General features: G+C 36.6%; 3 long non-coding RNA genes across 8 annotated transcripts in view; 1 reads left to right on the top strand and 2 right to left on the bottom strand.

Moving 5' to 3' along the window:
* Nucleotides 1-10,491, bottom strand: part of LOC126410225 (uncharacterized) — a 13,249-nt gene extending 2,758 nt beyond the window's left edge. The window contains exons 1-3 of one of the 2 annotated variants that reach the window (XR_007573844.1): nucleotides 10,482-10,491; nucleotides 10,119-10,212; nucleotides 6,476-8,138 (exon numbers count right to left, since the gene is read on the bottom strand). This is a non-coding gene — a long non-coding RNA (uncharacterized LOC126410225). Of the gene's footprint in view, nucleotides 1-6,475; nucleotides 8,139-10,118; nucleotides 10,213-10,481 lie in introns of those variants that run through there. The other variant, XR_007573843.1, reaches the window with a different exon arrangement.
* LOC116257465 (uncharacterized) overlaps nucleotides 1-25,166 on the top strand; it is a 47,246-nt gene that overhangs the window by 9,092 nt on the left and 12,988 nt on the right. The window contains exon 1 of one of the 2 annotated variants that reach the window (XR_007573840.1): nucleotides 146-207. The exons of the other annotated variant lie outside the window; for it this stretch is intronic. This is a non-coding gene — a long non-coding RNA (uncharacterized LOC116257465). Of the gene's footprint in view, nucleotides 1-145; nucleotides 208-25,166 lie in introns of those variants that run through there. 2 annotated transcript variants of the gene reach the window in all.
* The window catches only part of LOC116258172 (uncharacterized), a 37,410-nt gene continuing 22,833 nt past the window's right edge, over nucleotides 10,590-25,166 (bottom strand). The window contains exons 1-5 of one of the 4 annotated variants that reach the window (XR_004173618.2): nucleotides 20,448-20,609; nucleotides 19,412-19,475; nucleotides 15,621-15,730; nucleotides 13,125-13,198; nucleotides 10,590-12,260 (exon numbers count right to left, since the gene is read on the bottom strand). This is a non-coding gene — a long non-coding RNA (uncharacterized LOC116258172). Of the gene's footprint in view, nucleotides 12,261-13,124; nucleotides 13,199-15,620; nucleotides 15,731-19,411; nucleotides 19,476-20,447; nucleotides 20,610-25,166 lie in introns of those variants that run through there. The other 3 variants (XR_004173617.2, XR_004173615.2, XR_007573842.1) reach the window with 3 other exon arrangements.

Genomic DNA, 25,166 nt, shown 5'->3' with positions numbered 1-25,166 from the left:
GATGTCGATTATGAGAGGAAAGTAGATGCTACCTCTCTTGCTTTCAGTGTTTTGGTTTCTTCATTCTCAGGGCCGGTTCTTTGTGAATAATTTTGTTTGACATTCACATATTGTTTACAAATTCATATAACTGGTCATTTTTTTTAGGTACAAGATCAAGATGTCTATCTCTTTATTCCCTTGGTTTCTGTTGCTGAATTTCTCCAGGTACCACTACTACTACTACTACTACTACATATAAACATATTTGAGTTGGAACTTTTTGCTTGCTTTTTAGGTTTCTTCGCTTTTTCTTGTTGAGGTAAAATTCTTTATACTAAAGAAATAGAATCTGTTTGTTAGGTGTCAATTATAATCAGTATTCACGTGCATTTGATAAGGGTCAACTATAATTGCTAATCACGTGCACTGTTTTGTGTGATTTACTAATTTTGGATTTTAGAATTTTGGCCTATAAAGAGTTGGAACTTGTTGCTGGATGCACCTAGTGTGGGATGGATGCATTTGTTTTTGTGTTTAATTTGCTGCGCATTTGATTGCTTAGTGATAATTATAATTTTTGAAAGTTTGAATATTGACTTGAATGTCAGCATTCACCATAGTGTGGGATAAAGGAGGAGCTATTTGTAATACTGTTCTGGCAACATAAAGATCTGCTAGGATGTAGGCTGAGCAGCGGGCGGAACTTGCCCATAATAATTGGTTCTAGCGGTTGTGCACCTGCTGTTGGTATAAGACGATAAGTTATATCATACTGATTGTTATGGATTGTTGTTATGTATCTCTATCAGTCAATTGTTATCGGAGGAGCTAAGTTTGTGTTTTTCTGGCGAGCTGGTCCAAAAATTGGTGTCGTGATTATGCTGGAGTGAGGGTTAAAGTTTCCAGGGTTGCCAAAAAATGTTTTACACCCAGTTCATCTTGGCAAAGAGGGGTCCTCTGAGGACGATCTGGATTGCTGCTCATTTGGAGGGGTTTAACTGGGTCAGCATGCAATATCTTGGACATGAATAAACTGGAAATTTTTATATTAGACATAAATTACATTAAAAGGATAAAGTGATTTTGGCGTCGATGTATGGTTTGAATATTTACATAACCATATAAGCTAATGGCAAGTCCACCAAGCAACTTTGACGATGTTTCGACTAGTTTTTGTAGAAGTATTATATGATATACATATATTTACTGTAAGTTTCTCTCTAATGATGGTAGTGCAGCTGGTTGGGCCTGTTGGGCTGTTGGTATGGAATGGGTATATGCGCTTTTCAAGAGTTGAAAGTTATAGAATTAATTATACTCATTACTTCCGTGTTGTCAAATTTGATTAAATAATTCAGCAAGGCTGAGATTCTGGGAGTGCGATCTCAATCAATAAGCTTTTAGAAAAACCATTTTTTCAGGTCCAACTTGTTTTTGTGCGTGCAAAATCTGGCTGTAAACTTCTACAACAGGCATGCATGTTCGAATTACTTAAAGGTGCATTACAACCATACGATAAGAGCTCAATTTTACTTGACATGAGTGTTAACCTGAACTTCTTTCATGATAAGATTGAAGGAGGCCAAGAGTTCAACACCGGAATGCATCTCTCAACATATAAATTTGCTTAACCCAGCTTACTTATTCTATTAAACAACTAATAATGGCTTGAAATTGCTAGATTTGGAACTCCCCGAATAACTTTTGCAGGTTTTAACTCTATAACATCATGATGAACAAGTTCTTTTCCTCATGATCATTGCCACATTATAGAAGTAATACCAAGGGGTCTCGCTTGTGATTAACTTTTGTTAGAAAAAGATCATGAACATGTCTTTTTACATCCTATTTCAATGCTTCCTATAGACTTATTCTAGTAAGGCTGCATATTATTGTTGTTGTTGTTTGAATCTATACCTTTTAGAAGGTATATATTCATTTAGTTTATGAAAATGTGGGTATATTCTTATATATATCTTTGTTCTTTGAAAGTCAAAAAGAAATTTTCTTAAAAAGACTTTCGTTCTCCAAGATTTCTTGAGATACTAATGGCCCTTTTCATAAACTTTCTTGTTCTTCTCCCGTCGATTAGATGATCAATAGTTTAGAAAATTTGGAAAAACCGCTTACCTAAAAGTCCCCTAATTTGGGAAATTCTGGACAAGAATCTAATGCAGTGAAGCTTCCCCAAGAAGATTAGTCATCCATCTTCATACTCAAGAAGGTGGGAGGAAAAGCCATTCACGTCAAAGAGCAGAATTCACTGCTGATGACACCCCATAAGTTCTTGGAGTTGTTGCACTAGCGCAAGCACCTAAAGCCTCTAAATCACTTGTTGCTCCGGACATCCCATATGCACTCTCGAATCTATTGAATCTATCGACAGTGAGTCTCCCTGTTATGCCCGTAAGTTTTCAAAAAGGCAGTTTATGAAATTTTTAAAATTAAAGTGTGTTTTTTACATACTACATAATATTTGGGTCAATTTTCAAAGTTTGGTGAGAGGGGAGGTCTATCGAGCCCTACCTGCCTCTTTCCTTCTTCAGCGCAGACAAAATTTCTGCCCATTAGCACACGATTTCTTTCTTTTTTTTGTTCTTGCCCGTGGAGAAGGGTCGTCTTCTTTTCACAGAAGCTCTCTGCATGCAACTGCTCATTCTCGTAGCGCAGGTTTGCATCAGCTCCTCTTCCGCATCTCTCTCGAGGTAAGGCGTGCACTTGCCTCTTTCTATCGCGTTCTATTTCCAAACAGCGTGTGTTTCCTGTTTGCCTTTCCCCAAATCGCAGCCTTAGTCTTCTTCTTCGCCTGCTCTTAAATCCCATCAATGGAAAAACAGAAAAGCAATAAAGGGAGAGAGAAGGGAAATAAAGCAGATTCTGTCATATGAAAAACTGGTTGTTCACCTCGAAAATGCTCTTATCTGTTGTGCTGTTTCGTATGCTGACACAAACTGCTGATCCCCAACCCAAGGCTCCCATGCCCACCACGTATTTTTAAATGATTGGCTCAGCAGAATTGGCTTCACACTCTCTTTTTGTCCCCTTAAGCTCCTTTCTTTTATTAGAGACCTTATTGAAGCAGGAAATGTGGTTAAACTGATGATAAAAAGATGTTTCCATACAACATTTCTCGCCTATGATTCCGTTGTTAGGTACTGGCAAGGCTCAGTCACTAACATTTGCTCCAGTGGGGGATTTTCATATATATATATATGTATATATATAACAAAGCAAATAGTTGAATATGTTAATGTGAAAATAAATAAACATTGAAGGGCTGATGTGGGCAGTTCATATGTGGCTCCATCAATGATTTGCGTTCAGTTTCAATCAGTGTGGACGGCTTGTCTGTCTTTGCCCCTGATCTCATTCTAATGCATTTGTTTTGTAGTGTTGCGGTCTGTTGGATGCCCTTTTAAAAATTTTGAAATTTTAATTAGAAAGCCGTTTTGATATTTAAATTTTAACACAAGTACAGTAAAATACTATTGGGTTGTATGATCAAAATATCAAAGTAAAAACGGCTGCATATTGTTAAAATCAACGCATTATTTATGTGATCATCTTGCTATCGGATAAGATAGGAATGCGGCCAAAATTGTTGCTATCAGCTTGTGACCTGTTGGCCACAACAGCGCCTTCCGGCTATGAACTAGCGTGCTTTGGAAAAGGGCCTGCTTACAGCATGGATGTTATATGAATATCGGACTTCCATGCGCTGACGTTTTTCTTTGTTGGTTGCTAAATGCTTTTATGATTTTATCTGTTTAGTTATATTTGGGTCTGTCCATCGTACTTCCTAGCATTAATGATATTATTGGCTTTTGCTTCAAATTGTATGGTTTCATCTTTTATTCTTGCCTAGTTCTAAATATTGCTTAGAACTTTCCCATAATTCTCCTTTTCTTGTGTTTACAGTTATGACTTGTGGCCTAATTTTGCTGATGGCTGGTCAAATTTGTCATGAGAAAGGGAAGCCTCTATGAGGCAGCACATTGTTGTAGACAAGCTTTAGCAGTCGTTGTCTGGTATGCCTTTTCTTCCTTTTTTTTTTTCCTTTCCTTCTTAGTTGGTGGCTTGCGCTTGTCTAAAACAGTCTTATTGTCAAAAAATGTTTCGCCTTAATGTAGCCCCAATTAATTGTCATAGTCATACAATATGGTGAAGGTTCATGGTTCCTTACAAGAATCAGTTGCTTTGTTCTTTGAAGAGGAAATCTGTTTTCTATAAATGTTGTAGAATAGCATAGTTTGATTTCTTTACTAATGTACTTTATATTTGGTTTTTTTTTCATTTGTATTATTCTTGCCTTGTGTGCTTGAGTGTTGTATGTTCATCTTGACTGCAAGCATTTTGTCTTTTGATCTTCTTGCATGTGATTATAATTTTTTGAATTTGCTGTGATTTTTACTGACCTTTAATAGTTTAATTAGGAAAAATTGTTTTCTGAGAACCAAAATTGTTTCTGTTCTACTTTCTACAGAAATTGGGCAAAATAAAAAAATACAAAAAAAAAAAACAAAATTGTTCAAAAAATTCTGAATTTTGGTTTTCTAAAATCCTCTACTACTGTAGAGTAAAAAAAATCGTTAGTTTTGGTTTCAACTCTTTACGTTATAATGTCTTTTAACCCAGATTTGTGAACCTATCAGAAATCAAAAAGTCTGCCTCTGTTCTATATCCGAACACTTTTTTACTTTTACTTTTTTGCAGACAACCTTACATTCAGAGTCTAACAGTATCCAATCCCATAGTTCTCATTATCATTTCCCTAATGTTTTTACCAAAGCTGCTGAATAGGACTGGTTTATCCTGTGCTTCGATCAAGGAAAGGGAAGAGCCTAACCTAAACCTCTTGCAAAACTTTCAATCAGTTGATGACCTAACATTTATGAGAACTCGTCACCGTTAAACCAACTTTTTATGTAGAATATCATACTTTTATAGGAGAGTTGGTGAAGTTTGTTCTTCTGCCCATCTTATTTTCCGTTTACCCATCCTCTTTAGGGAGTAGAGTTCTGCCTCCTCGTGATATACCATTTGATGTCAAGAACTTTTGTAAAAGAAAAAGTTTTTAATTTTGTCTTAAACATTTTAAAAATGTCTTCTCTCACAATGATATGTCTTTGCTTTACTCTTGGTATCTTTCCAAGTAGGAGAGAATTCCAAGTTTTTGTTGTCAATCAATGGAAGAGGATAGCTGAAAAAAACTTAGATTTGAACAATAAGAAAAACTCCAATGAAGCTGAGGAAGTCAAGAATAGGAAATGCTATTGACTCTTGTGTTCAAACATTTGCAAGGATTTAACATGAAATTATACTGAGAGAAAAGCCACAATGCTCTGTAAGATCTTGGTAGGTAGCAAAATGTGAGTTGAGAGATAGGCACGGAGCTTGTGTAGTTATTCCTCTGAGTCAGTAATCGAGAGTACCGAGTAGACATAAAGTTGATTTATGTCTATTTCGCGAAGATAATGACTTATGAACTTTTGGTTCATCGAAAACCCGTAAGGTGAAGCGGATTCGACACGTGACAAAACTACACTTAACCACCAAACCGGTGGAGCTTCGTAGTAGCTTTTGAGGTGGTGAGGTATTCCCTCAAAGGTGAAGGTTGGCCTGAAAAAAAAATGAAAGAAAAAGAAAAATCAAAAGGCAAAAAAACTCAATGCAAAAGAAAGAAAAACAAAAAAAAAAAACCAAGAGAAAAAAACGAAAGGTGTCTGCCAAGAGATGAAAGACATGAAGGCTGAACTCGCAAGAATTGAATGTGACAATCTTTCGTGGATGTGCAATTTTGGGGTCAATATTTGCTCCTTTTTTTTTATTACCGAAGATGTCGAGGATGATTTCTCTATGTTCACATTTTGGAAATTGAAAGATATCCCTTTTAGAGGTTCGACGACACTGATGCGAAATGAATCCTAATGTTTGTACGGTACTATGGGCAAATGAATGAGATCAGAAGAGGTGAATATTTGAAAGCAACTTGCAAAATGCTGCACCAATGCCCCTGTACAGCATTCTAAGCATGAACATTTATAAAATAATTGTGTACTTAATGCTCATGTATTTTATGTGAGGTATACTATAGTTTCTTTATTTTTTTGTATTCATGCTTTCTTGTAGAAATGGTCTAACCCTTTTCTTCTCCCACATTTGGTGCAGGTGATATCTTTCATGCAGCTCCTAATATTGATCATTCACAGGAATTTGTACGCAAGGATATAAAGGTCTGGTTAAATTGGCTTCGGAATGATATTGGCTTTGATGGATGGAGCCTTGATTTTGTAAGGTGGATCAGATTTCTCACATATTAATTATTCTTTCAATTTCTGTGGTTTAGTCGTGCTGATATTCACGGCATTGTTCATTTGCAATGTGTCAAATTTTCAATGGGTATAGGGACATGTGGTTACATGATGCAGAATGTTCATAATCCGGATTTGTATGTAAAGAAGCAAAACATTAGTTAGCAATGTGTTGTTTGCAGGGGATTTTCAGGTCATTATGTGAAAGAGTATATTGAAGCTTCAAACCCTGCATTTGCTATAGGGGAATACTGGGACAGCTTGTCTTATGAAGGTGGCAACCTTTGCTACAATCAAGGTAGTCTTCTTTTTTTTTTTTAATATCTCAGAGCTAGTTTTGATATTATTATTATCATATCTATGTTTCCAATTTTGTGCTTTCGAAGAACTTAATGCACCAGACTTTGTGTTCTTCTAACTTATGCTCTAATAGCTGTTCATCAACCATCATTTTGATTGTTGAAAATTGTGTCATTATTGTAGCTTAAAAAGCTGATATAATAGGATATTCAAGTGTTTTCCATATGACTGCCATGTCAACATTGTTAACTTGTATTATACTATTTTTTTATTTGTTCATATCGCTTCATAACTGCCTGTAGGTTGTTGGGCTTTTGTGGATTTAAAATTATTATGCTTAGATATTTAAAAGGGCATATAGTCTAGAAAAAGAAAGAGGATTGACTGTTGCTAAAAGATTTTCAATCCCTGAAAATGTTATTGACACCATAGTAAGTCAATATTGAAATCTGTATCACATGGGTGCTCCTAAATGGCTGCCGCACTCCTGTCACATCCATGTAGACATTTGCGCTGGTGCGGGTGCTTCTCTGACATAGCACATTCGGCTCAGTTAGCCGAACTGGCCAGAGCTAACCAATTTAAAACTGCACATAACTAAACTATCTAATATAAAAAGTTTATATGTTTGACACAGATTGAAATGTAAAGAAGAAGAGGGTGAACCAAAAATATTGTAAGGGAAAAAGCACCTTATCAATTGGCAAGTTAGTCTAGAGGCAACTCCTCCTATTGTTAGAGTAGCTTCTTTTAAATATGGTTGTAGAGCTTTGGTTAGTTGAGCCAGCAAAAAACCTCTAATAGATCCAATTGCATCACAACTTTAGCTGCAGTTGCTGTTTTTTCAAACCTTTTCAGCTTTGGGCACCTTGGTTTTATCTGTCCAAGTTCTTGGTAATCAAAGGAAATAATGTTTCTGTTGGATTCTTCATTGTTCTTGCTTTGGAGCTGGCCCAACAGCCAGCTCCTTTATCCTTCTTGTTTTCTTTTCTTCTATAAATGAGGGACTTGAGTTCCTTGCTTACGGCTATAAGGCCTGTTATTCTGTACTGTTTAAAGTTTCAGCAATGCATGTTTATGCACCTCTAATTTGAGGCTTTTCTTGAGTGAGTTCTTGGTAAGCCTGGTGCCCTCAAGTTTATGATATTGAAGAATCTCTGTCTGTTGGTCCAGCTCTGGTTGTCACCTAATACGTATTTCTGAACATCATTTTCCCTCCACTTTCTTTCTTTGGAAGATGAATTTCAATTTCCACATAAATATCTGGATGCTCCTGAATCAATAAACCACATACTACTTTAATGAGTTAAACCATCATCCATGCTACCGACAAGCAACACCAACCATGGGAAAATTGGTGCTGGATAGGTGAAGAGATTGTAATTCATCATTTCAGCCCTGCTCAGAATGACTGAATCATTAGTGGGATCAGTAGGTGCCTCTATCTCTGGTATTGCAACTTGAGCTCTAAGAGCATTTGGCTTAGGTGGTGGAAAATGCGGGCAGCCATTCTCGTCCCAACACCTGTCTTCTAGTTGCCTAGACCTGCCACAAAACACACACAGAAGTTTACTCTACTTCACACCCCTCAGCCATAACCCCTTCCTCTAGTACTCAAAAGGTGCCTCAATCACTTCATGAGGAAATTGCTAAAGCAGATGCTTGAGACTCTAGGTGACATTGAGGAAGAGAGACTGCAGACCTACTTAGATGATTGTAGGTATAAGCAAGAGTCGGAACATTAGATGCATCAGATGCAGTCAACATCTAAACTTTGGCCATGGAGTATTCAGATGACACATATAAGGAATCTAGCAACTATTTATGATGATCTTTTTGTTTGGCACAACATAAATCCCTATGAGCATTAAGTTTTTCAAAGCAGCCTTTTCCAAGGCATAATACTGCACCAAAGTCTGATCTCCTTACTGTATCTTATGACCTTCCTGCTCAACTTGAAGAATATGACTAACAGTAGTCTTCTGTCAGTACATACCATGCAGATGATCTCACTTTTTTTTTGTTGTGGTATAATAAATAAGCCCATGTGCAACATGAGGCAGCAAACTCTTCATAATATATAACATAACTATGTCATTTTCTTCTATGCATATAGCAGGAAATCTTAAACAATATATTATCTTAAAAAACTCTTGAACTCATAAAAAAGTTTTAATTTATCAAATTAAAAATTATTTATTTAATCAATCAATTAAATTACTTTGTATAATCATATAATATGTCCAAAAGTCCTAGGTATTTTATATATAACACATAATTTACAATAAGTGATCATCATGAAATAATAGTTTACTCAATTAAAATATGTTATTAGTAAAAAATTAACCAATTAATGTTCAATATTCATAATTTTTATAACTAAAGTATGAAAGCTTTTAAAATTCAGAGGATATAACTTAAAATTCGAATTAGGATTGAATTTTAAAAGCCCCCATCACCCCACGTTCCTACGCCGATGCTCGCAGTAAATCGGTGGATCCGTTGCCGGCCAATTAATATCCAAATACGTGTTTACTGACCCAATAAATTGTGATGCACGTCCAAAAAAACTGCCGGGTGTCAAAGTTTCCCCGTTTTTAGGAAATTTCATGTGAAAACAATCACTTATCTAAATCTACAAATTAGCCAATGCCAAATCGCACATTTTGGTTCTTTCTTTTGTAATTACAGAAAAAGATTTTGGTTTGACTTTTTTTTATTAGCAAGTAGGGGTAGATGGACCTCTACCAAATGATGTTAAAAATGTGGAAATGTCTACATTTGCTAAAAATATGGAAATGTCGACATTGAGATCCAATCCGACGACAATGGGTTATCAGGACCAGATCACGATCTCGGTACAGAGCAGCTGGTTTTTTCATAGCAAAGACATTTCCAAAATTTTCCACAAACTTTTTAATATTTGTTGAAAACTTAAATCCTAAACAAGCGATCAATGTGGTGGTTCTTTTAGATAAATTACCATAAATGAGAAGTTTATTTGCTTTGAAAAAAAAATATTCTTGTTTTGGCATATCACCAATTCAGACCTATGGGACATTGAAAATAATTCAGCCAAGCAATTTGAGACCACGCAGTGAGCCGTCTATTTACCTAAGGGTCATGACTTCAGTTGGTTTCTCAATCCAGAATTGAACCCTTAAAACCACAAGTTCAAGAGGATCAAGTCCTGATCTTTTCAAAAACAGCACAACCTTCTGCCAGAGACTAAGGTCAAGCAAGGGCCACAACCTCTCTGCCTTGTCAACCAAGGTCCCCTTGACAAAAGGTCACGCCTTTCGACAACGGAAGACGCCTTAGTGAAAAAAATTTCTTGCAACCACTTAATCAATCGTCAATTGATATTCAGAAAAAAAAAATCAAAATCGGAAAAGCAAATCGATGGAGGTTGTTGCAGAATTCCAGTAGTTGTTGTAGATCGAGGTCTAGAGAAAGAGAGAACAAACAAAACCGAGGCTTTTTGGCCAGTCCTCATTTCTGTTGGAAAGAAAGAGATGCTTGTACCTCAGTTGTCTCCGCCTACGCCTACTGGTGGTGATCTGCTGCCGCTGTCTACCGATGGATGATGACATATGCGAGCAAAAGCGTTTCCAGTTTCCTCAAAAAGATAATTTCGTCCAACCATAAACTTTCATATTAGATATGGATCCAAATCAGAGCATATCCAACCCATTAAAATATCAACCAGAACCGCGGAATGCAGGCCCAATGCCGATAAGCAAAATAAAATTTAAGAACAAGAAGATCGAACAAGATGAAGACCAATGTTTATACCCCTGATCATGCAAAAAATTATGCATTATTTTTAACATGTAACAAGATGGGTAGAATTTAAAAAACTGATTTTCATGAAAAACAAATGCTTACCAATGGGCATGTCATCAATTGTGTAGTCCATGAATTTTGAACACTAGCAGCATGAACAAGATCTATACGTGCACATCTAGTTAGTAGAAAAGCAACTGCACATATAAATTACATAACTGTAAAGAAAGTACTTAAAACTTATCATCTTAGATTGAATCTACAACCTTGCACCAACAGACAAATTTACCATTATTACACTCAATAAACAAGACACTATTGCTATGAAAGTAGATTACAAAAATACATGGCTATAAAGAAGACTTTTAATCCTAGTCATAGTCATGCAAAGAAAAACAAGACAGGAGAACATAGCCTAATGGGATTAATAAGTTTCCCATTTTCCAAGCCAAATTCACAAGAACATTTGTCCAATCCACAGCTTATTAAGAACTGAGGTAAGTGGAACACATACAGGCTGAATACCACACACAAAGTCCAGTCTGTCAGTGTAACAGCATCAATGACTTGCTCCTCGTGCTCCAAACCAGTTTTGGTATGTATACCAATGTATTTCCTGTCAACAACAGTCTTAATCAGTGTTATAAAAACCTCACTGTGAATCAAACTGGTTAGGGTGCCCATTTGGTGAATTGGCTGATTCAACGACTCAATCAGTTGGGCTTAGAAACAAATATTATTTACTTTTGTCAAAGAATAAATAAAATAAGAAAAATCTCAAAAGACTTGAGAATATAACAAAAAAAGTGACAGCAAGTCTATATCATCAGTTTGCCAGCAATTTGCTCCACACTTGTGCTTCATAATTTGTTTCCCTTTTGATCAAGATGACATTTGTGATTCATAATTTGTTTCTCTTTTGATCAAGATGACGGCCAAACAGCTCATAATATTTGGCATCTTCTGTTGCAGCATCGTTTCAACAGGCCAAAGCGACAGATGCTCACAGCAAAAAGAAAATAGGAGGAAAATGAAAAGTTGTCTTATGGCAATTTTCAAAAGCAGCCTTCAGAATAGTGTTTAGGAGATGAGGAGACCCTCTGACTTTGCAGCTAAGAAAAGAGATGTTGTGGCAAACAACTGCATGGACAAAAAACTTGCATAAGTAACTCTCCCTATGAGGCACATATCATTTCTAAGAAAGAACATGAATTTGCTTCTACTAGTGCATACATCCTATATGGAAAATATGGTCTCTTCTACTTTAAGTCACTTTGTCAAGTTTCTTCAATTTCTTCCTTTTCCTTTACAATTAGATTTTCACATGTGTACAAGGAAAAAAATGCTATAATACAGGTTTTCATACAAGAACTTGCCAAAGTCCAGCTTGAACTCTGCAAACCTACATCAAATGTGCGAAATTTTGGAGGAAAGAAATATTTTATAGGCACAACATAATTGTGGTAATCTGTACAGCAATTGTCTGTTCCATAAAAAAAAGTCAAAAACAAAGAGAAATTAGAACATAGTAACAGCATTAAAATCCTATATGACAAACTACCTGAACCCTTACTATCTTGGAGAAATTCAACAATGACATCAAAAGACAGCGGACACTTATGTCAAAACATAGAAGTACCAACAAGAAGAAACACGAGAACATCCTTTTCAGTGACAATGATGCATATATACTTCCATTCTTTAATCGTTATTGACATCCCAAGCTGTGGAGGTGGCACCTTCAGTTGAACTTGAGCATCAGATGACAATTGGTTTGGAGAAAACAGAGCTTTACATGCTTGTTTACATATCAGAGAGTACAATGCAAATGCCCCACCTGCAATAAAATTGAGCAGCCAAAGGCAGGTCCTGCAATTAGATCTGATAACTAAGATTTAGTTACAAGCACAAAAAGAAAGCATGCTTTCAACTGTATGAATTGACATGTTAACTCTGAAAATAAAAACACTATATATGCACATTTGAACAGTGGGCCCAGTTCTAGCCTTCTAGGCTGCACTAATACACCACTCAGCCATATCCACTTGCATTGTGATATTTTAGAAATGCCATAAGAATTCAAGCACTAGCTGCACATCATCAAATACATGTTCTTCAGTACTTGTGCATGTGCACATCTGTCTTTCTACTTGGGTATGAGAGAGAGAGACACACGCACATGTTCATGACAGAGACCCTGAGTCATATCTTCCATATGCTTTAAACCACAACAAACATAAAAAGGAAATTTCTTGTCTCTAGTTGTATTAACTACTTTGGTTTTTCCAGAAAAGTTGTCGTTGAGGCATCAGAGGCTCATGGTTCACCGACCACAACAGGCCTGGCAGGCAACCAAGTTCAGGAAAACCCAAAATGTTAGGATCAAGTTCACGAATTCATGCAATGCATAAAATGCTTGCCATATCAAGTATTAGGAATTATTCTTGGGAATATATATATATATATATATATATATATCACTGTTCACCTTCTAATTCACGGGCATTACCTACACAACATCTGGATAAGAACATCAAAAACCAATAACAAATCTAAAAACAAGCTTTCCATGACATTCTGAAATAAGCCTTAGCTGTGTCATTTTCACGCCTAAAAAAGCTTACATTCTGATATAATGTTGGACCAACCTCAACCCACCTTCTCCTCGAATGTAGGAAAAACATCTCCTGCAATAGCCTCGACTACCATGAGACAAGAAGAAACAAGAAGAAACTGGATACTAACCTGGTCCAAAACTATGAAGGACCCAGCTGTTGAAGCAAAGGCATGGGTGGGTAGTTGGTGACAATGAAGAATAACTCCACCCCCATTTGAAAAACCATGTATTGCAAGCCAAGACAAATATTAGATGAAGCCAAAAACAAAACTCATGCAACTTCAAAAGGATAGAACTTTTCAAAAATGTCATAGTTCAAAACTGAACCAGTACTTTTGAAAACAGATAAGAAATATTCCATCCATGATATCCTCAACCCTAAGTCTAGGTTGTCATTGAAATACAGGTTGAAGACAATTCAATGGGCTGAATACACTCGGTTAAGATGGAATAATGGGTCAGGTTCCCAAATGATCTGCCTCTCCTAAGATAGAAGAAAGATGGACAAATTGTCACATTCAACATAAGTGGACTAGGTTTGAGGAGTTTCATCTATTCTATGAGCGGACCAATGGTTTGTTAATGAAATGGCAAACACCCTTCAAGACCAAAGGGGATTGGTTAGTTCCTCTTATGCCTAGAAAACCTCGAAACATAACAAGAGATGTCAAGTTTTTACTTTGAAATTGTTCAAAATTATCACTTTAATTCATAAGTTTGAGTGCTCATGTTGTGCAAATAATATGTCATTCATTTGCCCATAGTACCGTACAAGCATTAGGATTCATTTCGCATCAGTGTCGTCGAACCTCTAGAAGGGATATCTTCCAATTTCCAAAATGTGAACATAAAGAAATCATCCTCGACATCTTCGGTAATAAAAAAAGGAGCAGATATTGACCCCAAAATTTCACATCCACGATAGATTGTCACATTCAATTCTTACGAGTTCAGCCTCAATGTCTTTCATCTCTTGGCAGGCACCTTTCGTTTTTTTCTCTCGGTTTTTTTTTTTGTTTTTCTTTCTTTTGCATTGAGCTTTATCCCTTTTGATTTTTCTTTTCCTTTCATTTTTTTTTCAGGCCGACCTTCACCTTTGAAGGAATACCTCACCACCTCAAAGGCTACTACGAAGCTCCACCGGTTTGGTGGTTAAGTGTAGCTTTGTCACGTGTCGAACCCGCTTCACCTTACGGGTTTTCGACGAGCCAAAAGTTCATAAGTCATTATCTTCGCGAAATAGACATAAATCAACTTTATGTCTACTCGGTACTCTCGATTACTGACGCAGAGGAACAACTACACAAGCCCCGAGCCCATCCCTCAACTCACATTTTGCTACCTAGGCTTTTCTCTCAGTATATTTTCATGTTAATTGCAAATGTTTGAACACAAGAGTCAATAGCATTTCCTATTCTTGACTTCCTCAAGCTTCATTGGAGTTTTTCTTATTGTTCAGATCTAAGATTTTTTCAGCTATCCTCTTCCATTGATTGACAACAAAAACTTGAAATTCTCTCCTACTTGGAAAGATACCAAGAGTAAAGCAAAGACATATCATTGTGAGAGAAGACATTTTTAAAATGTTTTAAACAAAATTAAAAACTTTTTCTTTTACAAAAGTTCTTGACATCAAATGGTATATCACCAGGAGGCAGAACTCCACTCCCTAAACAGGATGGGTAAATGGAAAATAAGATGGGTAGAAGAACAAACTTCACCAACTCTCCTATAAAAGTATGATATTCTACATAAAAAGTTGGTTTAACGGTGACGAGTTCTCATAAATGTTAGGTCATCAACTGATTGAAAGTTTTGCAAGAGGTTTAGGTTAGGCTCTTCCCTTTCCTTGATCGAAGCCCAGGATAAACCAGTCCTATTCAGCAGCTTTTGTAAAACCATTAGGGAAATGATAATGACAACAATGGGATTGGACACTATTAGACTCTGAATGTAAGGCTGTCTGCAGAAAGCAAAAGTAAAAAAGTGTTCGGACATAGAACAGAGGCAGACTTTTTGATTTCTGACAGGTTCACAAATTTGGGTTAAAAGACATTATAATGTAAATAGTTGAAACCAAAACTAAGGATTTTTTTTACTCTACAGTAGTAGAGGATTTTAGAAAACCAAAATTCAGAACTTTTTGAACAATTTTGGTTTTTTTTTTGTATTTTTTTATTATGCCCAATTTCTGTAGAAAGTAGAGCATAATAAAAGTTCTCAGAAAACAATTTTCTCCTAATTAAACTATTAAAGATCAGTAAAAGTCACAGAAAATTCAAAAAATTATAATCACATGTAAGAAGATCAAAAGACAAAATGCTTGCAGTCAAGATGAATATACAACACTCAAGCACACAAGGCAAGAATAATACGAATGAAAAGAAAACCAAATGTAAAGTACATTAGTAAAGAAATCAAACTATGCTATTCTATAGAATTTATAGAAAACAGATTTCCTCTTCAAAGAACAAAGCAACTCACTTCTTGTAAGGAACCATGAACCTTCACCATATTGTATGACAATTAATTGGAGCTACATTAAGGGGAAACATTTTTGGACAATAAGGCTGTCTTAGACAAGCGCAAGCCACCAACTAAGAAGGAAAGGAAAAAATGCATACCAGACAACGACTGCTAAAGCTTGTCTACAACAATGTGCTGCCTCATAGAGGCTTCCCTTTCTCACGACAAATTTGACCCGCCATCAGCAAGATTAGGACACAAGTCATAACTGCAAATACAAGAAAAGGAGAATTATAGGAAAGATCTAAGCAATATTTAGAACTAGGCAAGAATAAGAGATGAAACCATACAATTTGAAGCAAAAGCCAATAATGTCATTAATGCTAGGAAGTACGATGGACAGGCCCAAATATAACTAAACAGATAAAATCATAAAAGCATTTAGCAACCAACAAAGAAAAACGTCAGCGCATGGAAGTTCGATATTCATATAGCATCCATGCTGTAAGCAGGCCCTTTTCCAAAGCATGCTAGTTCATAGCTGGAAGGCACTGCTGTGGCCAACAAGTCACAAGCTGATAGCAACAATTTTGGCCGCATTCCTATCTTATCCGATAGCGAGATGATCACATCTGCAACAATGTATTGATTTTAACAATATACAGCCGTTTTTACTTTGATATTTTGATCATACAACCAAATAGTATTTTACTGTACTTGTGTTAAAATTTAAATATCAAAATGGCTTTCTAATTAAAATTTCAAAATTTTTAAAAGGGCATCCAACAGACCGTAACACCGCAAAACAAATGCATTAGAATGAGATCAGGGGCAAAGACAGAAAAGCCGTCCACACTGATTGAAACTGAACGCAAATCATTGATGGAGCCACATATGAACTGCCCACATCAGCCCTTCAATGTCTATTTATTTTCACATTAACATATTCAACTATTTGCTTTGTTATATATATACATATATATATATGAAAATCCGCCACTCGAGCAAATGTTAGTGACTGAGCCTTGCCAATACCTAACGACGGAATCATAGGCGAGAAATGTTGTATGGAATCATCTTTTTATCATCAGTTTAACCACATTTCCTGCTTCAATAAGGTCTCTAATAAAAGAAAGGAGCTTAAGGCGATAAAAAGAGAGCGTGAAGCCAATTCTACTGAGCCAATCATTTTAAAATATGTGGGCATGGGAGCCTTGGTTTGGGGATCAGCAGTTTGTGTCAGCATACGAAACAACACAACAGATAAGAGCATTTTCGAGGTGAACAACCATTTTTTCATATGACAGAATCTGCATTATTTCCCCTCTCTCTCCCTTTATTGCTTTTCTGTTTTTCCATTGATGGGATTTAAAAGCAGGCGAAGAAGAAGACTAAGGCTGCAATTTGGGGAAAGGCAAACAGGAAACACAGGCTGTTTGGAAACAAAACGCGATAGAAAGAGGCAAGCCCACGCCTTACCTCAACAGAGATGCGGAAGAGGAGCTGATGCAGACCTGCAACAATGAGCAGCTGCATGCGGAGAGCCTCTGCGAGAAGAAGACGACCCTTCTCCACGGGCAAGGACAAAAAAGAAAAAGAAATTGTGTGCTAATGGGCAGAAATTTTGTCCGCGCTGAAGAAGGAAAGAGGCGGGTAGGGCTCAATAGACCTCCCCTCTCACCAAACTTTGAAAATCGACCCAAATATTATGTAGTATTTCAAAAACACACTTTAATTTTAAAAATTTCATAAATTGCCTTTTTGAAAACTTACGGGCGTAACAGGGAGACTCACTACCGATAGATTCAATAGATTCGAGAGTGCATATGGGATGTCCGGAGCAACAAGTGATTTAGAGGCTTTAGGTGCTTGCACTAGTGCAACAACTCCAAGAACTTATCGGGTGTCATCAGCAGTAAATTCTGCTCTTTGACGTGAAGGGCTTTTCCTCCCACCTTCTTGAGTATGAAGATGGATGACTAATCTTCTTTGGGGAAGCTTCACTGCATTAGATTCTTGTCCAGAATTTCCCAAATTAGGGGACTTTTAGGTAAGCGGTTTTTCCAAATTTTCTAAACTATTGATCATCCGATCGACGGGAGAAGAACAAGAAAGTTTATGAAAAGGACCATTAGTATCTCAAGAAATCTTGAGAACGAAAGTCTTTTTAAGGAAATTTCTTTTTGACTTTCAAAGAACAAAGATATATATAAGAATATACCCACATTTTCATAAACTAAATGAATATATACCTTCTAAAAAGTATAGATTCAAACAACAACAACAATAATATGCAGCCTTACTAGAATAAGTCTATAGGAAGCATTGAAATAGGATGTAAAAGGACAGGATCATCATCATTTTCTAACAAAAGTTAATCACAAGCGAGACACCTTTGGTATTACTTATATAATGTGGCCATTATCATGAGGAAAAGAACTTGTTCATCATGATGTTATAGAGTTAAAACCTGCAAAAGTTATTCGGGGAGTTCCAAATCTAGCAATTTCAAGCCAATATTAGTTGTTTAATAGAATAAGTAAGCTGGGTTAAGCAAATTTATATGTTGAGAGATGAATTCCGGTGTTGAACTCTTGGCCTCCTTCAATCTATCATGAAAGGTGTTCAGGTTAACACTCATGTCAAGTAAAATGGATCTCTTATCGTATGGTTGTAATGCACCTTTAAGTAATTCGAACATGCATGCTTGTTGTAGAAGTTTACAGCCGGATTTTGCACACACAAAACAAGTTGGACCTGACAAAATGGTATTTCTAAAAGCTTATTGATTGAGATCACACTCCCAGAATCTCAGCCTTGCTGAATTATTTAATCAAATTTGACAACACGGACGTAATGTGTATAATTAATTCTATAACTTTCAACTCTTGAAAAGCTCATATACCCATTACATACCAACAGGCCCAACCAGCTGTACTACCATCATTAGAGAGAAACTTACAGTATTATATATATATATATATATATATATATATATATATATATACAAAAACTAGTCGAAACATCGTCAAAGTTGCTTGGAGGACTGGCCATTAGCTTATATGGTTATGTAAATATTCAAACCATACATCGACGCCAAAATCGCTAATGTAATTTACGTCTAATATAAAAATTTCCAGTTTATTCGTGTCCAAGATATTGCATGCTGACCCAGTTAAACCCCTCCAAATGAGCAGCAATCCAGATCGTCCTCAGAGGACTCTTCTTCGCAAAGATGAAGTCAACTGGGTGTAAAACATTTTTCGACAACCCTGGAAACTTTAACCCTCACTCCAGCATAATCACGGCACCAATTTCGGACCAGCTCGTCAGAAAAACACAAACTTAGCTCCTCCGATAACAATTGACTGATAGTGATACATAAAAACAATCCATAACAATCAGTATGATATAACTTATAGTCTTATACCAACAATAGGTGCACAACCGCTAGAACCAATTATTATGGGCAAGTTCCGTCAGCTGCTCAGCCTACATCCTAGCAGATCTTTATGTTGCCAGAACAGTATTACAAACAGCTCCTCCTTTATCCCATTCTATGGTGAATGCTGACATTCAAGTCAATATTCAAACTTTCCAAAATTATAGTTATCACTAAGCAATCAATGTGCAGCAAATTAAACACAAAAACAAATGCATCCATCCCACACGAGGTGCATCCAGCAACAAGTTCCAACTCTTTATAGGCCAAAATTCTAAAATCCAAAATTAGTAAATCACACAAAACAGTGCACGTGATTAGCAATTATAGTTGACCCTTATCAAATGCACGTGAATAGTGATTATAATTGACACCTAACAAACAGAATCTATTTCCTTAGCATAAAGAATCTTACCTCAACAAGAAGAAAGCGTAGAAACCTAAAAAGCTAGCAAAAAGTTCCAACTCAAATATGGATATATGGAGTAGTAGTAGTAGTGGTGGTACCTGGAGAAATTCAGCAACAGAAACGGAGGAAAGGAATATAGAGATAGACATCTTGATCTTGTACCTAAAAAAAATGACCAGTTATATGAATTTGTAACTAAAAGAGTACGCATAGTTTCCTTGTAAAGTGAAAAGCACACAAACCACGTGCAGTTTATTTTAGCATTTGATTCAACAAAAATGATAGTTTATCAATAATATACCGAATAACACATAACAAACTAAGGTCCACTTAGGATAACCATATAAACATGTAGATTTGAATCACGTTAACTACCTCAAACAACAAAACAATATGTGAATGTCAAACAAAATTATTCACAAAAGAACCGGCCCTGAGAATGAAGAAACCAAAACACTGAAAGCAGGAGAGGTAGCATCTACTTTCCTCTCATAATCGACATCAGAAGACTGAACCATGTATTAGAACCAATATATAGAAAAGGAAACAAGAACTGTAGGATAACCATATAAGCAACCCTATGACCGGTAGGTTGCCGCCCTAAACCATCACATTGTACGGAGTTTTTCAAGAAACAAATGGACAAGGAGAACACCTCAAGAAAACAAAACCAAGTCGGGAAAGAAGGATCCCAATATGAGCGAATATTAGAAACAGGCCCAACATCAACCTAACGGGCGACCCAAGGCGGTAGACCCAGCAGGGACAACAGCAACAACCTAAGCTGCGACCCACGACAGAACGAGCAGGAACCCAAGCGGCGGACTAACAGAAGGCGGTAGCAGACCCGATGGCGAGCCAAATATCAGAAATCAGCAACAATTTCAACAGAAGAACCCAAATAAAACCCCCAAAGCAGAGAGCCAAAATGAAATCAAACGGAAACCACGTACGAACACAAATGCAGGGAGGAGATGGCTGTCAGCCGCCATCGCCGGTGTGCCATCGCAAACCGACGATGGCAAACAAAACAGAAACAAGAGATGAAGAAATCAAGAACTCGTATAAATCTTTCCCCCCTCAATTCGGCACACCGGCGATGGCAAACAAGACAGAAACAAGAGAGGAAAATACCAAGAACCCGTATAAATCTTTCCCCTCTCAATTCGGCACACCAGCGATGGCAAACAAAACATAAAAAGAGATGACGATATCAAGAACCCGAATAAATCTTTCCCCCCTCAATTCGGCACACCGGCAATGGCAAACAAAACAGAAACAAGAGAGAGAGAGAGAGAGAGAGTCTTGCCTGCCTGCTGCGAGTGGGCATCCCGATCACGAAAATGCCGCCACAGATCTTCTCATCCTTTACAGCATAAGCATCGCCCTCGGATGGTGATGTTCTTTCGTCTGTAATCAACAATGACTCTCCTCCTAGTGGACGCTTCCACCGACTTAATATGGTGACCCATCGCAACATTTATTTAAAAAAAAGAAAAAAGAAAAAAGAAAATTTGTTCGTTGAAAAGGGGAAGAAAAACTACTCTGCCCTTAAAATGTTGTAATACCCTTATGATTTTCTGTTTTGCTATGTTCAAAATCATATACGTATCTTTAAATTTGAATTTTAAAAATATTCAGAGAAAAATCCCATATTAAGAAAAAAAAGCCACCATCCAATTGGTTACAGTTTTACATAAGTATTAGATCCAATTTAGACTCCACGTTAAATAAATATTGTATTATTCAATATTCATATCATTTGAAAGCTGGCCCTTAATATGTCACAATGGGATTTTATGTATTTAAAAGTTAGATTCGGATGTGGGTGTAAAAAGAGAAGTCTCATTTGGATCAAATTTGGATTGTGAATTTAAAAGGTCCAAAAACAATAATTCAAATTTGTTCTGTTGAAACATACATTCATACTTGCCTCGATGACCTTTCTAAACCAAGCTCAAACCTGTTTTCTCCTCATTTTAATATAAACCTAAAACCGGTTCCAAATACAAATTCAAATCTAAACTTGAATCACTAACATTAAACCTCAAACTGCCATTACCTATACCATATATCTGAATTCAAACTTTGTAAAACAGGTAAGGGTTGTGGTGCAAAATTTAATTCGACAGTAGTCAAATAGGAAAGGGTGGCGGTATAAAAATTTTATTTTAAATCATGTTTGGCCCGTTTATAAACTATGTAGGTCCAACGTAAAATATTTAATGGCATTTCGCTAGCGGCACTAGTAGCACCAAAGATCGAGCTGCCGCTGCTGTTATAAATGGCACAATATTTATAGTGCTAGTGGAAAACTACTCTGGTGCTAATATATCGCCAGAATTGACCGTCTAAGCTGGCCCATAGTTTAGGTTAGGTGTATCTAATATCGAACCGTTAAGACTTTTTTTTTCTCATTTTCACCTCCCCCATCCATGAGAAATAGACTGACTTAGCCACTTGTGTGATTGGAATCTTTATGGGTTACTTCTACTTCGCGGGATCTTTCTTATGGAAGACAGTGATGAGATCCTATCGAAGCAGATTCAGCATGAAAACATATCGCCGATACATTTCTTCCTTTTAGTTTTTGACATTAATTGCCACAGTTTTTTTTTGTTATTTTATGTGAAAAGTCAATGTTTTCCATCCACAAAATATCCATATATAAATAGATTGGGCCATACCCAATTACAAAATGATGCTTGACAATTTGAAACTTAAATTAGAAAGATAAACATATTGAATTTTGTTCATTTTTAAACTTTTTTGGTATTTAAAAAAATAAACTCTCTAACTTGATAAATTTGTGCGTCGAACTTAAGGGCCCGTTTGATGGGCGGGTGAAACTTAACGCGGTAAATTTACCATGGGAAAAAATTACAGGATGAAATTTCTCCCTCTTCCAATCTGAGGCCCTGTTTGATGGGCGGAAAGAATTTACCGTAATAAATTTAACCATGTTTGATGCACAAGAAGAATTTAACGTGGTAAATTTAACCCAATTTGATGCACAAGAAAAATTTAACGTGGTAAATGTTGTTTTTTTTGTGTCTTCTCCTCTCCAAATCTGACTAGGGAAGAAATTGGAAGATGATCTTCCAAAACAACAAAATGTTTAGGGTGTATTCCCTACCATCCAGAAAACAATAAGAACAAAATGTTGAGGGTGTATTCCCTACCATCCAAAAAATGACAAGAACAAAATGTTGAGGGTGTATTCTCTACCATCCAGACAACAACAAGATGCACAGGGTACTGACAACACATTTATGTTTAAAAAAAAACAGAGTTAAAACCATGACATCCAACAGTGCAATGTAGTTGTTGAAATAAAATTTACAACAATAACAAAGTTGTACCCACAAAAGTACATGTCCACATAAGTTTAATGAGTACAAATCCATCCACAAAAGGATGTATTCCCTACTATCCAGAAAAACAGAAGTTTAATGAGTACATATCTAACAAAGAAAACATGCAATTGCAAAAGAAGTTATCCAACATTTGTAGCTGCACTTCCGTTCTTCAAACTTCGTGTCTTCTATATCTTCATCTGCGATGTCATCTTCAATGAGTGGAGGCCTACATACTTGCACATCATACTTGTTGTGGACATACTCATACATGAGATACTCAGCTACTTTCAATGAATCAAACGATTTGAAGATGGCACCCTTGTACCGATAGACTAATGGTTGGCACCGCTCCCAACTGTCATATATGTCTCGCTCACGATCTTTGAAAACCACATAGTACTTTTGGCGAGGCGTCACCTTCGTTGTCCTATTCAAAACAAAACAAATGTCAAACAATCAAACTAAACAAATTGTGAACATTTATAAACAAACTTACTATTCACTTGATAATCTGTAAACATTTAAGATGATATAGCTGCTCCCATAGCATTGTTGCTTCATCGCTGATGTGTTTGGCTTGATATTTCAGGTTCGCTTAAGACAAAGTTATCATTTGAAGGTGCATCTTCATCATCAAATTGCTCAGCGTTTGGATTGTGTTCAATTATGAAGTTGTGCAATACACATGTAGCAAGAACGATTTGAGCTTGTTTTTTGAATGAATACTGGACTTGCATTTTTAATATTGGAAAACGACATTTCAACATGCCGAAAGTTCTTTCTACTATATTTCGGAGTGATGAATGCCTATGGTTGAATAATTCTTCTTCAGTTTTAGGTGAGCGTGCACCCCGAGTGTTAAACTCAGACATATGATAACGATGCCCTCGATAAGGTGTTAACAAACCGACAATGTTTGGATACCCCCCATCAGCAAGATAATATTTGCCTACAATTGAACACAATTTATTTATACATTGATACATGCTTTTTAATAAAAGAGTGAATTGGTTGGTGGAACTACTTACCTTCTAGGACAACAAACGGGTCCGTGTCATGATCAAGTGCGTTATACAATACTCTTGAGTCTGTTGCACTTCCTTCCCATACAACCAAAACATAGTGGAATCGAGTGTCGAATCCGACTATAGCCATGACGTTTTGAGAAATGAATCATTTTCTATTGCGAAACCTTGCTTGATCTGAAGCTGAGACCCATGCAGGTATATGGGTGCCATTGATTGCCCCTAAACAATTATATATGACAAAGCAACTAGTTAGTCATGTTGTAGTTAGTCATGTTGTATGTGTCATGTTGAGTTTACGATGATGAAATTACCTGAAAATATGGAAAGAATTGTTTAGATTGTTGAATATGTGCTGGCATCTCATCATTGGGCCGCCGAACGTAATCCTTACCCAGTATACATATCGCTCGTAGGACTAGGCTGACATATTTATTTATTGTTTGTCCGGAATGTTGAAACGCATTTTGAATGGTACGATTCTGTTCATTATGTCCAATTGTCAAAAGCAACATAGCTACTTGTTCTTCTACCGTAATGTCACGAGCATCCTCCAACAAATTTCTATCCCTTAGAATGTTACACAATCTCATATATGTATGGCCTTCCATATGAAGTAAGTCCAAACAATTTCTAGGATGACCGTAAAACAAAAGTTGGACAAAAGATGCACCAGCATCTCGAAATGGATGAACAATCCTCCTAGATGATGGTTGGTCTTTTAACCAAAAGTAGACGAAGACAAAAACTAGCCGAATAATGAAAAGCACTCGTTCATCGTCGTCATCGAACATGTCAAGATCAATCATTTCGACTAAACTGCATGTACATATAAAGTACTTTATTGAATAACATAATTTTCAACGTATGTTTCAGCACAACAACAAGAACAAATTGCATGACGAGATCTAGATAAAAAACAAAAACGTATTGCATGAACAACAACAATTTCAGACATAATCGAAAATCATGGAATTATAAAAAAAACACACAACAAATGTTTTTCATGACACGAATTATACAAATAATTCTACATAAAAGAAGGGGATCTTACCTACGAATCACCAAGTCTACACGACAACCATGTCAGCCGGTCTGAAGGTGGAACGTTGACAAAGATCATGGAATTGGTGCCCTCTGCTAACAAGTCCATACTCAACAATCTCGTATGACTATCTAGGAGCCCACTGTCCACCATCTCTTGTAAAATTACACAACATTTGACATATTGAAACCCTCTACAAGTACTGGCGAGGGTGTCCACACTGTGAGCTATACCGTTCAGCAAATTGTAATATACATCATCGTTGGTTGACCTGTTCCTTTTTGACCTATGTGTAGTTGTATTATTTGTCGGATTTTCAGTTGTAGGAGTTGGAGGTACTGGCGATTGTAGGGGACTATCATCATTAAGCATTCGTGTGAATGATTGTTCACTATCATTCTGCATGTACAAAGGAGTTGTCTGA

The sequence above is a fragment of the Nymphaea colorata genome, chromosome 7 (genome assembly GCF_008831285.2).
Source record: "Nymphaea colorata isolate Beijing-Zhang1983 chromosome 7, ASM883128v2, whole genome shotgun sequence".
NCBI classification, from domain to species: domain Eukaryota; kingdom Viridiplantae; phylum Streptophyta; class Magnoliopsida; order Nymphaeales; family Nymphaeaceae; genus Nymphaea; species Nymphaea colorata.
Note: the sequence above shows the minus strand (reverse complement) of the source record. Positions and strands in the feature narration are given on the sequence as shown.